This window comes from Arachis ipaensis, chromosome B03 (assembly GCF_000816755.2).
Source record: "Arachis ipaensis cultivar K30076 chromosome B03, Araip1.1, whole genome shotgun sequence".
Taxonomy (NCBI): Eukaryota; Viridiplantae; Streptophyta; class Magnoliopsida; order Fabales; family Fabaceae; genus Arachis; species Arachis ipaensis.
In genome coordinates this window covers 1,114,925-1,123,194 of record NC_029787.2, presented here as the reverse complement: position 1 = coordinate 1,123,194, position 8,270 = coordinate 1,114,925, and positions in this window count along the sequence as shown.

Sequence of the window (8,270 nt, the reverse complement as noted above, 5' to 3'; positions counted from 1 at the left end):
TACCCAATGCATTATGCAAATCTCACTCTAATTAATATTTAGAAAAAAAATTGAGTCACAAGTCACATCGTTCACAACAACTATTCTGTCTATTCATCCTTTAAGATAAAAAGTATCTAGATTAACTTAATATATTAACACTAATTATATTAATAGAAATTTTATTAATCACTTTTATTGTTTCTTAATAACTCTTTCACCTACCCAATGCATTATGCAAATCTCACTCTAATTAATATTTAGAAAAAAAATTAATCAAAGAGTCACATCGTTCACAACAACTATTCTGTCTATTCATCCTTTAAGATAAAAAGTATCTAGATTAACTTAATATATTAACACTAATTATATTAATAGAAATTTTATTAATCACTTTTATTGTTTCTTAATATTAAATTACTCTTTCACCTTAACTATGACAACAATAAAAACTTTAATAAAAACATCTATTAATTGTTTATCAACAGATACAATACTCACAGTACATAAATATCCTTTTCTAATTCTCCACAATTTACAAAAACCTTTTTAATTGGACCCAAGTTGATGCTCATTCTTTCTGTTTTTGTTTCTCAAAACATTCATCACTTTAAATGTGTCAATTCTATTTGATAATAGAACTGGTAAATTCCAACCATTTTTCCCCCTTTGAGATTAACAATCGAATAAAATTGTACGAAATATATTACCATTCAACATATAAATAAACCAGTAACTGAGAAAAAAAATATAACATCATAATTATAATACAATATATTAATTTGTACTTATGAAGCAATCAACAACAATATCATGCTCTGTCAACACTTTAAATACTGAGAAATAAGTTTGGAACTATTTAACACAAGTATTTATTAATTTATCAATCAGAAACAATAGACAAAATGTGAATAAAAGAAAGAATAATTTTAAAACTTACGATAGAAAAGGAGGAACAAAATCAAAACAAATATATGGCCTCGGTCAGTAACATAAAGCTAAAATCACTAAAAATATTGGGAAACCAAATAATAAAAATGAGTAAAAATGTAATGGCATTCTCACCTCGTAATATATAAGATTCACGATTTGATTCTGACTTAGTATCAATTATGCCCTTTTCTAAATAATAGCTGTGCACACTGTAATTGGTCAAATTTATACTTAGATAAAAACAGGACAGGAATGATTAGATAAATTTTAAAAAAATCTTTAATTTGGATAATTTGAATCCAAGCCCCGCTAATCTTAGAACACAACGACCAAATTCTAGTACCATGTTCATGTTTAGGACATGAATTAACAAACCTTGAAGCTCGACATAAACCTGACCATATATAAAGTAATTAATTTGCACAAAGATACACAAAAATATAAGTAATGTGATTGAACAAATGAAACAATTCAAATAATTTGCAAGTTTGTTACAAAGTGATTTAGATCAAGAAACCAACATCTTAAAGTAGATATGAATTATCTTATCTATTTAAATCAAAACACAGAATAAAAGATTAAATTACAGAAAACATAAAAAGAGAGTTCATATTTGTAACTTTAAATGAGATGAAAAGTACAAATTTTTAAATTTTATGAGAGAAAAAAAAAGATTGGATAAATTAACAAAAAAGAATGATTAACAAATATTAACGAAGAGGGATGAGGCTAAATTATCTTCTATTTTCTTTGAATTATTTTTTTTTGAGTAAAACTAGGAACCAAAAGCATATCAGCCAAAACCCAGCTAAATACTTTAGATGAATTCAAAATCTCTACGAGTTAATATATATGGATGTTTTTTCTACTAAGTATCAGAATGTTTCTTTTTCATATTAAATGGATGTTCTTTTATATATTTTTTGAATTTGTGATTATTGGAAATTGATAGATTAATGTGAGAGAAAAGAGGAAAATTTTTATAGATTTTAATTAGGTTTACTTAATCAATTTAAAATTTTTTAAATTTTGAATTTAAAAAAATTAAAATTAATTAATTATTAATATAAATTAATGTAATTTTATTTAATTTTTGGCTGATAAGCTTTTGTTCTTATACTTTTCCTTTTTTTTTCTTTTATTGATGAAGGAGAAGGACAATAGAAGATTGGATATTAGATGATTGTGGATAAGAGCTCCCCGCACAAAGAAAAAGCATGAAGAAAAAAGATTTATTTATAAAGCATAGCTTTTCAATCTCTCGTAATGTTTGAAAGGGAAAGTCCTCTATAAAGATCATGAGCTTAAAAAATAGATTCTAGGGGTCTCATCCTATCCTATAAAACTTGCTTGTCAATTTGTCATTGAAGGTACGCGCATTATGCTCCAACCAGATAGAAGAAGTAATATTACTAACAAGGTGAGAAGGATGTTACAAAGCCATGGAGGAAACTAATTGTCTAATTGAACGAAATAATTCAAACTAAAATTGAATGTGAAAACTCGAATGCATGGGCATCTGCGAAGCATTAATTAGTACGGAGTATTTCCATAACCCTGCAATGCAAAATTTTGAAGCTCGCTATCCGAGAAATTGAGAATAGAAAAGAATAAATAAATCAAAGATCTCTAAAGAGTAAAGACTTCTTCACAGCTAGAGGCAATTCCATCCCAAAGAATATGAAGATTATTTAAAAAAAAACAGAGGGGGTTCACCGTTAAGGGATCAAGATTTTCATTTTTTGGTTATGGATTTCAAAAAGCACCAACCACTAGCAAATTAAGAAGACTCCCATAAAGCTTCATGTTCCACATCACTTCTCAACACAAATTCCAATAAATTGGCTCAAAAGTGACCAGAAAAACCCACCAAAACCCTTTTGAGAAGTAGCTAACATGCTTATAGGGGCACGGATTCCATGTGTCGTGTGTGTTTGGCTTACTAATGTGTAATACATTTAATTTTGGCTGATCGATGTGCCTGTTGATAAAGAGTCATTAGATTATATATATTTTTTGATCTAACGGTAGAAATTTATCTGAATCTACTTTCATACAATTGGCTAGTAATACTTTAGTCTACTTTTGTGTCAGTGGGGTAACTTTATAAATATTAAGTTTATGATGGTTATTATTGTTAAATTTAAAATATTTTGTGGTATTATATCAAAAAATTTAAAAAAATCAAATATTTAAATTAATTTAGAATTGATAAAATTTTGTTAGATAAGATATTTTTGTTGTATTATTTTGCACATCGTTAAACGCCGGAATGAGGGGGGCACCAGTGGAAGAGGATGGGATTTCACCTCCGATGACAGCACAACGTGATACAAAATAAAAGATAAACATAAAGATAAGACAAACAGAATAAAAAGATAAATTGTAATCGAAATAAAAACAAAAAGAATAAATTGAAATTGAATACAAAGAGAATCACTTTACTTTCTACCCAATTTCTTGATGTAACAAGAAAGGGACTCCTCAACCTAACTTGTCAACGCCATAGTTTGGAAATTGAATCGAAGGGACTCCTCAACCTTCTACTCAATTTCCCGATGTAACAAGAGAGGGACTCCTCAACCTCAATTGTCCACACCATGGTTTCATCACGAAACCAAAAAAGGGATTTTTAAACCTCTAAAAATTCTATTCTACGACTACAATAGCTAAGGAGGTATTTATAACCTCTTATTAGGTTAAAACAAAGAAAAATCCTAAAACCCATAAACATAAGGCCCAATCCAGTAATTAAATAAACAAAATCAAAATACTACCCAATGCATTATGCAAATCTCACTCTAATTAATATTTAGAAAAAAAATTAATCAAAGAGTCACATCGTTCACAACAACTATTCTGTCTATTCATCCTTTAAGATAAAAAGTATCTAGATTAACTTAATATATTAACACTAATTATATTAATAGAAATTTTATTAATCACTTTTATTGTTTCTTAATATTAAATTACTCTTTCACCTTAACTATGACAACAATAAAAACTTTAATAAAAACATCTATTAATTGTTTATCAACAGATACAATACTCACAGTACATAAATATCCTTTTCTAATTCTCCACAATTTACAAAAACCTTTTTAATTGGACCCAAGTTGATGCTCATTCTTTCTGTTTTTGTTTCTCAAAACATTCATCACTTTAAATGTGTCAATTCTATTTGATAATAGAACTGGTAAATTCCAACCATTTTTCCCCCTTTGAGATTAACAATCGAATAAAATTGTACGAAATATATTACCATTCAACATATAAATAAACCAGTAACTGAGAAAAAAAATATAACATCATAATTATAATACAATATATTAATTTGTACTTATGAAGCAATCAACAACAATATCATGCTCTGTCAACACTTTAAATACTGAGAAATAAGTTTGGAACTATTTAACACAAGTATTTATTAATTTATCAATCAGAAACAATAGACAAAATGTGAATAAAAGAAAGAATAATTTTAAAACTTACGATAGAAAAGGAGGAACAAAATCAAAACAAATATATGGCCTCGGTCAGTAACATAAAGCTAAAATCACTAAAAATATTGGGAAACCAAATAATAAAAATGAGTAAAAATGTAATGGCATTCTCACCTCGTAATATATAAGATTCACGATTTGATTCTGACTTAGTATCAATTATGCCCTTTTCTAAATAATAGCTGTGCACACTGTAATTGGTCAAATTTATACTTAGATAAAAACAGGACAGGAATGATTAGATAAATTTTAAAAAAATCTTTAATTTGGATAATTTGAATCCAAGCCCCGCTAATCTTAGAACACAACGACCAAATTCTAGTACCATGTTCATGTTTAGGACATGAATTAACAAACCTTGAAGCTCGACATAAACCTGACCATATATAAAGTAATTAATTTGCACAAAGATACACAAAAATATAAGTAATGTGATTGAACAAATGAAACAATTCAAATAATTTGCAAGTTTGTTACAAAGTGATTTAGATCAAGAAACCAACATCTTAAAGTAGATATGAATTATCTTATCTATTTAAATCAAAACACAGAATAAAAGATTAAATTACAGAAAACATAAAAAGAGAGTTCATATTTGTAACTTTAAATGAGATGAAAAGTACAAATTTTTAAATTTTATGAGAGAAAAAAAAAGATTGGATAAATTAACAAAAAAGAATGATTAACAAATATGAGGGATGAGGGATGAGGCTAAATTATCTTCTATTTTCTTTGAATTATTTTTTTTTGAGTAAAACTAGGAACCAAAAGCATATCAGCCAAATAAATACTTTATACTTTAGATGAATTCAAAATCTCTACGAGTTAATATATATGGATGTTTTTTCTACTAAGTATCAGAATGTTTCTTTTTCATATTAAATGGATGTTCTTTTATATATTTTTTGAATTTGTGATTATTGGAAATTGATAGATTAATGTGAGAGAAAAGAGGAAAATTTTTATAGATTTTAATTAGGTTTAATTAATCAATTTAAAATTTTTTAAATTTTGAATTTAAAAAAATTAAAATTAATTAATTATTAATATAAATTAATGTAATTTTATTTAATTTTTGGCTGATAAGCTTTTGTTCTTATACTTTTCCTTTTTTTATTGATGAAGGATGAAGGAGAAGGACAATAGAAGATTGGATATTAGATGATTGTGGATAAGAGCTCCCCGCACAAAGAAAAAGCATGAAGATTTATTTATATTTTTGGCTGATAAGCTTTTGTTCTTATACTTTTCCTTTTTTTTTCTTTTATTGATGAAGGAGAAGGACAATAGAAGATTGGATATTAGATGATTGTGGATAAGAGCTCCCCGCACAAAGAAAAAGCATGAAGAAAAAAGATTTATTTATAAAGCATAGCTTTTCAATCTCTCGTAATGTTTGAAAGGGAAAGTCCTCTATAAAGATCATGAGCTTAAAAAATAGATTCTAGGGGTCTCATCCTATCCTATAAAACTTGCTTGTCAATTTGTCATTGAAGGTACGCGCATTATGCTCCAACCAGATAGAAGAAGTAATATTACTAACAAGGTGAGAAGGATGTTACAAAGCCATGGAGGAAACTAATTGTCTAATTGAACGAAATAATTCAAACTAAAATTGAATGTGAAAACTCGAATGCATGGGCATCTGCGAAGCATTAATTAGTACGGAGTATTTCCATAACCCTGCAATGCAAAATTTTGAAGCTCGCTATCCGAGAAATTGAGAATAGAAAAGAATAAATAAATCAAAGATCTCTAAAGAGTAAAGACTTCTTCACAGCTAGAGGCAATTCCATCCCAAAGAATATGAAGATTATTTAAAAAAAAACAGAGGGGGTTCACCGTTAAGGGATCAAGATTTTCATTTTTTGGTTATGGATTTCAAAAAGCACCAACCACTAGCAAATTAAGAAGACTCCCATAAAGCTTCATGTTCCACATCACTTCTCAACACAAATTCCAATAAATTGGCTCAAAAGTGACCAGAAAAACCCACCAAAACCCTTTTGAGAAGTAGCTAACATGCTTATAGGGGCACGGATTCCATGTGTCGTGTGTGTTTGGCTTACTAATGTGTAATACATTTAATTTTGGCTGATCGATGTGCCTGTTGATAAAGAGTCATTAGATTATATATATTTTTTGATCTAACGGTAGAAATTTATCTGAATCTACTTTCATACAATTGGCTAGTAATACTTTAGTCTACTTTTGTGTCAGTGGGGTAACTTTATAAATATTAAGTTTATGATGGTTATTATTGTTAAATTTAAAATATTTTGTGGTATTATATCAAAAAATTTAAAAAAATCAAATATTTAAATTAATTTAGAATTGATAAAATTTTGTTAGATAAGATATTTTTGTTGTATTATTTTGCACATCGTTAAACGCCGGAATGAGGGGGGCACCAGTGGAAGAGGATGGGATTTCACCTCCGATGACAGCACAACGTGATACAAAATAAAAGATAAACATAAAGATAAGACAAACAGAATAAAAAGATAAATTGTAATCGAAATAAAAACAAAAAGAATAAATTGAAATTGAATACAAAGAGAATCACTTTACTTTCTACCCAATTTCTTGATGTAACAAGAAAGGGACTCCTCAACCTAACTTGTCAACGCCATAGTTTGGAAATTGAATCGAAGGGACTCCTCAACCTTCTACTCAATTTCCCGATGTAACAAGAGAGGGACTCCTCAACCTCAATTGTCCACACCATGGTTTCATCACGAAACCAAAAAAGGGATTTTTAAACCTCTAAAAATTCTATTCTACGACTACAATAGCTAAGGAGGTATTTATAACCTCTTATTAGGTTAAAACAAAGAAAAATCCTAAAACCCATAAACATAAGGCCCAATCCAGTAATTAAATAAACAAAATCAAAATACATTAAATTAAAATATTCTAAAAATGTAAACTAATATCTTCTAAATAACACTTGAACTCTTCATATCACGAACATTTGAAGCACGTATCACGTTGGGAACACCTCCGACTTTATCAGGCAACTGAAAGTGGTTTTTGGTTTAAGTAAAAGAAATGATTTTGAAAATTGTTTGGAGTAATCGATTACCTGATTTGGTTTGGCTTGAATTCTGTTTTATTTATTCAAATAAAAAAACTAAGTTTTAAAGATTTTAAACGAATTTGAGGAAATGAGTTATGTTTAGTATTCAAATCAATACTAAGCACAACTCTACTTGTGCTTGTCTTTATCTGCTTGCCTGTCTGTGAAATGTCTTTGGAGATAGAGGAATGAAAGAAAGGTGGAAACATTTAGTATTGAGATTAAGTTTAAGCTAAGTTCAAAATTCCCTAGATGACCACCCTTTTTATGGTTTCTGTTTAGTACTTTAAGCTTTATAATTCGAGTGTCGGCGTTTTAGGATTGCCTTTGGCATTCACAGGATTTTATATCTTATATGCGTGGCACCTTTACCATGTTGAGAACTTCTGATTCTCATTTTTCAGATACAAGTCGAAAGACACCTCGATAAGAGTCTGGAGCTTCTGCAGCGAAGTGATTTTCATTTTGGGGTTTCCTTTGGCTCTTTTGATATATATATATATCCTCTTATATACTTGTTTTTTTTGCTCTTTCTAGAGGATTATGGAGAACTACGATTTTATCTATATATTTTGAATTTGAGATATGTATATATGTATGTAAATATTTTTCGGCCAACCCTAACTTCGCAGAATGAGTTAGGAGCTTGTTATTTTGGATTTAAATTTATTTACATTAAACTAACAGGTGATTTATTAATTAGCTATTTGAAAATAGCCACACAAGAACATGGGGTGGCAAGACTTTCGAACTAACAACTGCGATGAAATCTCATA